Here is a 10,432-nt window from a genome sequence, read left to right as displayed (position 1 = left end):
TACTTCTTACTTCTTCTGCTGAGGGGGAAAAAGTCAATATGTATGTATGTATGTATGTATGTATATATGTATGTATGTATGTATGTATAGATGGAGGAACCCCGGTGTCTTACTTCTTATTGATGTCTTAATGACTAATGAAGCCCTATCTTATGCTCAGCATCCATTTTGGTACCTCTAGCCCTTTGTTGCTGACTCTAGCCCCTGAAAGATAACTTCTACTCCTTGACCCCTGCCTAAACATGTACACTTGTGAACACTTGTGACCATTTAGTTGTTACTGCTTTTTTTTTTTTTTTTTTTTTTTTTTTGGCTTCTGTAATCTGCTTTTGCAGACATTCGAGGACTATTTTAGGTTACCTTGACTACATAATCTTAGCAGAGCAGAACAGCTCTTGGCTTGCTTGTGCAGATACTCATGGTCTTTTTTTTTTTTTTTTTTCCAAAAAGGACTTTCTTTTATTTGTAAAGGCATTAATAAAAATCTCAACATACTAAGAAAGTTACAATTCTACAGCTGTTCTCAGCCACAGTTTTGGCAGACTGACTTCCATACACACACATTTCCACCGTTCGGTCAGTGATCGTGTTCTAAACACACCCCACTGGTGAGTTAGGCATGGACCCCAGCACGGGAAAACACTGGTGATGACCCCACTCAGCTTAGAGTCCATAAGATGACGGTGAGACTTCTGTTCATATCGACCAGGGACACTAACACACCATCTCCTTGGGAGAAATCTGAACTGCTTAATTTGTATGTGAGCACTTTCCTTCTTTTTTATTTTGTCTGAAACCCATGTAATAGCCTGTATGATAGCCACTCATGTACCAAGAGATCAACATACTTCCAAGGGCATCAGTGCCATCCAGACAATCTGGGGATATGGGAGGGGGTGGAGGAATTATTGGTAGTCCGGAAGGAAACGTAAGCATCCAACTTGGCAAGAAGAGGGGAGGTGGCGGTGGTGGGCCATTGAATCTGAGACCTGGCTTTCCTGGTCCCAATCCTGACCCTGGCATTGGGGGTGGGGGAGGAAGAAATGAGTTCCATGGAGCAGCTTTGGACTTGCCGTGTGGTTTACTTCTGAGAGATCTGGAGGAGTTTTCACTGTCGTCTGTTGAAGCCTGATTTTCATTCTCTTGAGTGCTCTGTTCTATATTATTAGCTACTTCTCAGGTTGGGGAAAGCAGATCAGATAGACTTTGCTCCTCTCTGTTTCCATATCCAGTATAAACTACAACACAGGTTTCTCTTTTAAAATCAATGGAAGTAATGGTAGCTGGATAAATACAGCCGTCTTCTGACCAAACGGCAGAACATTTGTCACCAACTTTCCACTGTTTCAAGGGAGTTGTGGCATTCTTCTTTTGGTTTTTATTCTTCTTAGCAGGTTTTCTTCTAGCTTTGATCAATGCAGATGCCAGAATCATCACTGTGGCCTGTGCCACGCCGGAACAGCACCGAATCCTCCTGTTCTGAGACCACATCGCCACTGCCCATTGCCATGGCAAGCTACCACGGACCGATACTCATGGTCTTAAAACTCCTTCCCTCACCCCTCTTCATGTGACAGGTTCTAATTTGGCTCAAAGGTTGCTGACTGCCAGCAGAATAAATAAATTTAACTAATTTAACCTGGAGTGAGTACATGGTCTTTTCCTAGGGGGTCTCAAACTCCCTAACTCTGTAAAGAGACACAAAGATGAAGGCAACTAACACAAGAAAGCACTGAATTGGTGGCTTGTTTACAGTTTCAGGGGGTGAGTCTATGACCACCATGGCAGGGAGCATGGCAGCAATTGGGCAGTTTGACCTTCCACCAAAGGAAAATCACAATAGATGACACAGTGCTTCTGATGTCAGAGTTATCTAGTGAGCCTGGCAAACCAATCATGTAACATGCCTACTAAGCTATTATAGCAAACCAATCATGTAACATGTCTACTAAACTATTACAGCAAACCAATCATATAACATGCTTGCTAAGATATTAATTATGCTTCAAGCAAAGGGAAAACAGAGTCTCAGAAAACAAAATAGAAAATATTGGGAAAGCAATGGAAATTTCAGAAATGAAAACTTACCAAAACCCAGTTGATAGATTCAGCAACAAATCAATGACTTGGATTTATCCAATTTCTAGAGAGAAAATAGAATTAAAGTGGATATTTCTCAGAGACCCTTGGGACTCTAACCAAAAATCTAAACAGACAGGAGAAAAAGAAGTTACCAGGACATTACCCCAAGCCCCTCAAATCTTACTAAAGATATAGACCTCTGCTCCAGATTTAAGAAACTGAGGCAAACGCCAAAGTGAGGAATCTTGTTCTCAGTGTTATTAACTTATAGTATCCTCACCTTATAAGCACTTTATCACAAATTTAAAAGATTTAAACCACAAAATCAGTAACCTGCTATACCCTGCAAATAGATTGAGGGGCTTGAGTATTCTCATCCATACTCATGAAATACAAGGTATGAGTCACTTAACGGCAGGGACCTTTTCAGAGAGATGCACTGGAAGACAATCTCTTCATTATGCAAACATCAGAACATACTTAAACAAATCTGAACTGTGTGTGACACTGTACACCTAGACTATGTGCTCTGTCATAGGTGTGGTCATTGATGGTTATGCCATGTGGTATGTAACAGTTGTTAAAATTGTGACTTATAACTAGTCTCCCCAAAACTCACAGAATTTCAGGAGACTGGATATTGCAGAGATCACAACATCGTTACTTCAGTAGTCCCATAAGCTTGGAAACATTACTACTTGATTGCAGAATTGTGATAAAGAAAAAACAATGGGTGGCTGAGTAGTTGTCTCAGAAGTTTAGAACACTTGCTGCTTTTACCAAGGACCTACATTCAGTTCCTAGCACCTACATGGTGGCTCATAGCCATTTGTAACTGTAGTTCCAGGCCTTTATGAGAATATCACACAATTGGTACACATACATACACACAGGCAAACACTCTTATCTGAAACACTTTTATCCACGTAAGATTAAAGAATTATAACAGGAAACTACATTTTGAACTATGATAAAGCATGGCACCAAACTTGTGGGATAAAGTGAAAGTTTTGGCAATTTAAAAATCTCGAACATACATGTTAATAGGAAAAGACAAGTTGCAAAAAAATGTGCTAAGTAACATTTCAAAAAAGAGGGAGAAAAAGCATACCAGAAGAACTAATAAAGATGAAATGGTAGAAATGAAAGGAACATAGCTGCAGATACCAGAATACAATTAAGAGACAGGAACTCCATTCTAGTAAGTGTGAATACTCGCCATGCAGGAATATCTGCAAAGTGCGGCTTAAGAATGCAGCAGCTGTCCAGAAGCTACTTTCCCACAGAGAGAATTTCAGGCTGCAGTAGACTAGTGAGTCCCATTACATACTTCAAGGAACAAAAATATCCCAATCATAAATAAAGTATCCCAGAGTTGTAAATAAGGGCAAACACTTCTTGGCTTATGGCATGAGTCTGGGGGCAGACGACAGAGATATGAATAAATATAAATATTCAGATAAATCTAGAAGAACAAGTCACTGAGTTTACTGCCTAGTTACAGTAGGAAAAAACAACAAAAAAACAGTGATTCTACAGAAAGAAACTGAGCAAGATGTGTAAGGCAGGGGTGCAAATGACTTGCCTAGTATGCTTATAACCCTGGTTTCAAACTCTAGGCTGAAAAAGAAAAGGGGAAAAAAAGACAATGTTTGAGCTCATTCACTCAGTCATAATCAAGAAAAAACCAGCATGAGACATCTCATATTCACCAAATTAGCAAAATCAAGCCAGGAAATAATGACTCCCCTCATCCAGCTGAGAAGAAGTGCACTGTCATAACTATTTTGAGAACCTGTTTGGCAACCTTAATGTTTCTATAGCTCAGCATCCCCAGCGCATTGCTTCATAGCAGCAGAAGTTTCCAACATCTCAGATACTGTCAATAGGACAGATACATGAAGACACATATTTATAATGAAACACCATCTGTGAGGACCAACAGTACAGCTAAATCTACCAACATATATTTTTAAAAACAGCAAATAAAATTTTTAAAGATAAATTTCAGAAGTCAACATCCACTGATGTGTTAAGGCAGTAAAACAAAACAAAACAAAACAAAACCCCAAAAAACAAAAAAACGACAAGGGAAGAGAAGACACTACTCAGAACAGGCAATGTCAGCCCGAGAACTGTACATGAATGTTCTCGTGTATTTTTAAAGATTTTACTTACTTGCACACGTGCACCCTTCCCCCTCCCTGTGTGTGTGTGTGTGTGTGTGTGTGTGTGTGTGTGTGTGTGTGTACACGTGTCACATGTGTGTGCCCATAGAGGTCAGAAGAGGATGTTGAACCCCCTGCACCTGGAGTGAAGTGCAGGGTTTTGAGCTGTCCACAATGGATGCTGGGAGCCTAATTCAGGTCTCTGTAGGAGCAGCAAGACTTCAGACTGAGTCCTCTGCTATACATACATACATACATACATACATACATACATACATACACACACACACACACATATATATATTCCACAACAAAAGTATTTGAATAGTACAATTAGGACATTTGGTCACCCTTAAAATGACAATTTTTTACCCTAGGAACTTTCAAATGCTACCTTTTTTGGAAATAATCTCTGTGGATGTGATGAAGTGTCTATCCAGTAGTCTATGATGCCTTCAAAATTGTCTTTAAGAGAAAGGGAATAAATGGAAATTACATCATTATAGTTAATACTTATAACAAAAAGGCCAAGGTAAGCTGGGCATGGCAATACAGGCCTGTAAGCTCAGCACCCAGGAGGCTCAACAGGAAGACCATGTTGAAAGGAAGCCTGAGCTACACACTACATTTCAGGCTTGTCTGGTCTAAGTAGCAAGACCCTGTCCGAAGAAACCATAACCCAGGTGAACAAAGGGAGATCTGTACATACACATAAGGTGAAGGGAAGAGTGGTAGAGAATGGGAGGGAGTGGCTGCTAGCCCTGGAAGCCAGTAACCACTTGAAAAAGACACAGGGACTCTTCCTCATTCTCTGAGGGGCGTGTGAGCTCCCCGACACCTTTAATTCAGAAGAATACAGGTTTTAATCTCTTGGCTTCAAACCTGTGAGACAACAAATTCCTGTTTTAATTCAGTTTGTAATTCTTCCCATTCGGGTTCATGGTGAAGAATGGGTAAGAGCTGCCACAGGACTTCTAAGGAGCCCTGGCAGAATCACAGAATGGCACAGCAGGGCTCAGCAGCCTTCACATAGATCGGGGCTGACACAATGACGGCTGGCTGGGCTTTTACTATAAGATAAGTGTGGAGGTGAACAGAGCATTACACTGCCCAACTTACTCTTGGCTATTTACTAGGTAGAGGAGCAAGTGAGAGATGATGAGAAGAGGCAGAGAGAAATAAGGAATCAGTCAACAGTTGCAGGGGGAAATGTCAGCTGAAAAACTTCAGGGACGATTGGGTGAAGCAGCCTGGAAGCAGGGGAATGAAGTGTAATGTAGACCACAGGGACTAGACGGGTCAGAAATTGAGACACTAGTCACATTCTGAGATCTCAAGTTCTGATAGTGACCAGTAAGCACTGCAAAATGACTGAGGCAGTTAAATTGCTTCAGTAAGCGGTATAAAACTGTTCAGAATACCTCTATGTTGGTATACAGCCAACATATGACTTCTTTTGGTTAGCTAGCAGAGCCCGCTAACTGTTAAGTAAAAGATCCCAAAGTAAAGGATCTCTGTGGCACCTTTTATCAACAGACACTGCTGGTTCTCAAGCTTGAAGGCATGCAAGCTGTTTGTGGAACTTATTAACATGTAGATTCCTGGATGTAAAACTCAAACTGTCAACTCCAAGAGAGATCTGAGAGCTTGGATTATTCAAGATTTTATAGGCACATCAAAAATAAACCTATAGGAAAATATGATTAAATTAAAAGTTCCCAGCTCAAAACAATTAAATCTGTTGTTTGAAAGACAAAATGAGGCTGAAGTGGTACACACCTTTAATCCCAGCACTAGGGAGGCAGAGGCAGGAGGATCTCTGTGAGTACCAGGCCAGCCTGGTATATAGAGCAAGTGCCAGATAAGCTCCACAGCGAGAAACCCTGTCTCCAAAAAACCAAAACCAAAAATCAAAAAAAAAAAAAACAAAAAAGAAGAAAAATCCAATAGATTTACTTTCAGAATTAGAATCACAATGGCACTACCACACACTTACTAAAACATCTCCAAGTCCAAATTCTGACCATGCTACCTATTGATGTAAAGAAACTAGTCTCAGATACAACCACTTTGGCAGCTTCTCAAGTTCAAATGTCACTATCATATGATCCAACTGTTTACTAGTAGCCTTTCCTTTTAAAATATTAAAAAAATTACAGATGTGTTGTGTCCACATGTATGTATGTCCACATGTATGCATGTGTAGTGCCCATAGAAGCCAGAATCAGGGCATTGCAACGGGACTAGATGGCTTATTCAGATGCTGGAAACAGAGATGTTCTTAACTGCTGAGCCACCTCTCCAGCCCTATTTGTGTGTTTGTATGATAGAGAGAAGCAGGAATGGAGGAAGGGAGGGAGGGATGGAGGGAGGAGGGAAAGGGGGTGGAGAGAGAGAGAGAGAGAGAGAGAGAGAGAGAGAGAGAGAGAGAGAGAGAGGGAGAGAGAGAGAGATTGGGAAGTTGGTATGTAACTTTAACCCAATTCCCTTGCCTCTACCTAATGGGGGATGTCCTTCTGTATGCTGTGAATATGTTTCTCTTACTGGTTGATGAATAAAGCTGTTTTGGCCAATAGTCAGGCAGGAAATAGAGGCAGGGTTACCAGACTAGGAGAAAGCTGGGAAGAGGAAGGCAGAGAGTGAGTCTCAGGCGAGATGCCAAATAACTGTCAAGGGAGCCAGATGTCTGGACAACACCATTAAGCCAAGACCATTTGGAGATACACAGGATAGAAATGGTTTAATAATTAAGAGAGACCTAGCCAATAAGAAGCCTGATCCATTGAGCCTCCATGTGTTTATTTGGGACGTGGGACAGAAACTACTGTCTACATCTACTTCCTAAATGATGGAATGACAGATATGCACCCTGTCCAGGTAGATATTATAGTATGTACACAGCTTTTTTAAAAAAAAAATTGTTTGAGACAGGGTCTCACTATGTGTCCTAGTTAGTTTTTATTGCTGTGATAAAACACCATGACCAAAAAGCAAGTTAGGGAGAAAGGATCTATTTGGTTTATACTTCCATATCACTGTTCATCATCAAAGAAGTCAGGACAGGAACTCAAACTCAAGCAGGACAGAAACCTGTAGACAGGAGCTGATATAGAGCCATGGAGGAGTGCTGCTTACTGGCTTACTCCCCATAGCTTACTCAGTCTATTTTTTTTTATAGAACCCAGGACCATCAGCCCAGGGGTGGCCCCAACCACAAAAGACTGGGCCCTCCCCATCAATCTCTAATTAAGAAAATTAGTGACTTAGGACTAGATCTTATAAAAACATTTGCTCAGTTGAGGCTCCTCCTCTCTGAAGCTTCTGGATTGTGACAGCTAGCTGGCATACTATGTAGCCCTGGCTGATCTTGAACTCACTATGTAGACCAGGATGGACTTGAATTCAGCAAGATCTGCTTTCTTCTGCCTCCTGAATGTGGTGTCTAAATTGTGTGCCATCGCTAACATTTTTTTTTTTTTTTTTTTTGTCATTTTGGTGTTTTCCCCTTTTAAGTATGGTTTCATTATGTAGTCCGGTCTTTCTTCCAACTCACGATCCTTCTGCCTTAGCCTCCCAAGTCCTGAGGTTGTAGGCGTGTAGCACTGCTCCTAGGGAAAGGACTCATGAATGTTTATAAACAGTCATTAGCCCAAAGTTCCAGCAGCCTATTCACCAACAATAGGCACATAGGCAAGTTGTGGAAATTCAAACACAGATCACTCAGAAATAAAAAAAACATATTGCGTATTAAGATGAACTCATTTACATAAAATACTAGAAAATACCCAGTGACAACAGTGGCTGGAGTGCATAGGTCGGAAGGGTAGGGGACACTCTAAGCAGTAACTGATATTGGTTCATTATCTAGATGTGATGAGCTTCACCAGATGCATTTCTATATTAAATTGTGTACCTCAGACATGTTTATTTATCAACTATAAATGCCATTCTTTTTTTGTTTTTCCAGACAGGGTTTCTTTGTATAACCTTGGCCGTCCTGTAACTTACTTTGTAGACCAGGCTGGCCTTGAACTCTAAGATTATACCTGCCTCTGCCTCTGAAGTGCTAAGATTAAAGGTGTGTGCCCCACTGCCTGGCTCTAAATGCTATTCTTATCCAAGAAAAGCCAAACAAATTTCAACATAAGAAACTCATACGACCATTCTTACTGTGACCAGTTTAATCCATCTAGTATTTCCCACTGAGGGATCAATTATACAAAGAAACAATTGATGCTAATCAGAGTTTATGTTACTACAGAACCAATATACAACAGTATAAGTATGTGGTGACAAGTGCTGCACAGAAATAGTTATCAGTGTCAGGTAAATTGAAGATGGAGGTTTCTGTCCCTCCAGGTCCTGTCGCTCTTCAGCCCCCAAAAAGCACACAGACGCTATATTAAATTATAAACTATTAGCCAATGGCTAGGGCTTCTTATTGGTTAGTTCTGTCTTAATTATTAACCCATAACTATTAATCTATGCATTTCTACATGGCCTTATCTTACTGGAGAACACCTAGCACTTTCTATCTTCAGTTTCTACAGGGCATCTCCCTGCAGCCTCTCTCTGCCTTCCTTTTTCCAGCATTCTCCTAGTCTCCTAACCCTGTCTATCTTCCTGCCTCTATTGACCAGTGTTTTATTCATCAACCAATAAGAGAAACATATATGCATATAAACATCTCCCATCAGTAAATATATTTTCTACTTTTAAAATATTTTGACAATACCATTAGAATGTCTAGTCTAACTTCCAAACATAATATGTTAAATACCAGAAAAATTTACATATTAAAAATTCAAGAGGGGCCTAGGCCCAGCACAGGAAGATTTGGTGGACTTGGTGGAGCCCCTGTTGGGGGCCCTACCCTGCCTGGGGAGTGGTGGGTGGATGGGGTGGGGGGTAGGTTGGAAGTGGGGGAGAAGGAATGGGGGTGAGGGGAGGGAGAGGGAGAGGGGTCTTACATGTGAAACAAGCCTGTTCCCTAACTTGAATTAATAATAATAATAAAAAGAAAAAAAAAACAAAATAAATAAAATTTAATTCTCTAAGAAAAATTCAAAGTGTGAAAACCTGCCAACTTCTATTAATGAGTAGGTAAAAATACACATGTGTTTATGAATAACAGCAACAAACAATTGCAACTCAATTCAGAACACAATCTAATTATGTAAATAGCGTGAACATTTCTGAGGCTAAGTATAATTTTGTCTTTACATGGAAAACAACAACAAAAAAAACTTTATTGAAAAGCATATTAGATATAGTAAGTGCAGAAACATACCATGCTTATAAATACAAAATCATGGCATTATAAACTTGACAGTTCTCCACAAATGGATTTATAAATCCAATGCAATTCTTTACAGATGCAACCCTACAAAGGTGTTTAGGAACTTGACAAGCTGATCCTAAAATGTATACAAGAATACATGATTTCACTATGGCCAAAACCACGAGGAAGATAGTTACATACCATCGAAATGAACAAACTCATATGACAAAAACCCAGTAAAAATACAAGGCACAGATGGGAAAAGTAAAGTGCAGCCTATGTAAATGCCATGGAGTTACTACTAAGATGACATGGGGCACTGATTACATCCACAGGAAGAAATTCTCACTTCCTGGCAGCATCAAGTATTGGTAAGAATATTCATTCCTGACCTTTCTGTATCAACTGTATCTCAGTAGGGAAAAGGCTCTTCTTTAATATTTTTTTTCTTTTAAAAGTCTGGTGCATATAAAGAAACTTATATATGACTTTATACATTTACCTTCTTTTGGAAATATTATATAAAAACTTATAATTATGCCCAAAACATAAAATATCATGTACTGCTGCCCTTACCTTTTACAGACTGAAAATGATCTTTGTTCATGTGAAATTAAAATCACACCCCCCCACCCCACACACACACTGGCAATGAGTCTGTTTCTAAACAGCTATCTGCAGCCTATCTCTGGGAAGTGAGAGCTTCTACTGAGTTTGTCCTAAGAATTGTCTCTGTAATGTTCACTGAAAAGCAGTGTGGAGGGGAGGGGATCATAGGAGCCCTTTCCAAGTTCACTCTAATTTCAATAGACCTTACCTTACCTTATCAATATCTACTACCAACAGAAAAACAAACAGTCAAACACTTGGACTAGTTAAATCAAACTGTAAACACTACAAA

The 10,432-nt window shown here is 40.0% G+C and overlaps 1 pseudogene; it reads right to left on the bottom strand.

Moving 5' to 3' along the window:
* Positions 1 to 443: 443 nt before the first annotated feature.
* LOC103161871 lies at positions 444 to 6,619 on the bottom strand (annotated as a pseudogene).
* Positions 6,620 to 10,432: the final 3,813 nt, after the last annotated feature.

The sequence above is a fragment of the Cricetulus griseus genome, chromosome 5 (assembly GCF_003668045.3).
Source record: "Cricetulus griseus strain 17A/GY chromosome 5, alternate assembly CriGri-PICRH-1.0, whole genome shotgun sequence".
Taxonomy (NCBI): domain Eukaryota; kingdom Metazoa; phylum Chordata; class Mammalia; order Rodentia; family Cricetidae; genus Cricetulus; species Cricetulus griseus.
This window is presented reverse-complemented; position numbering and strand designations above follow the sequence as displayed.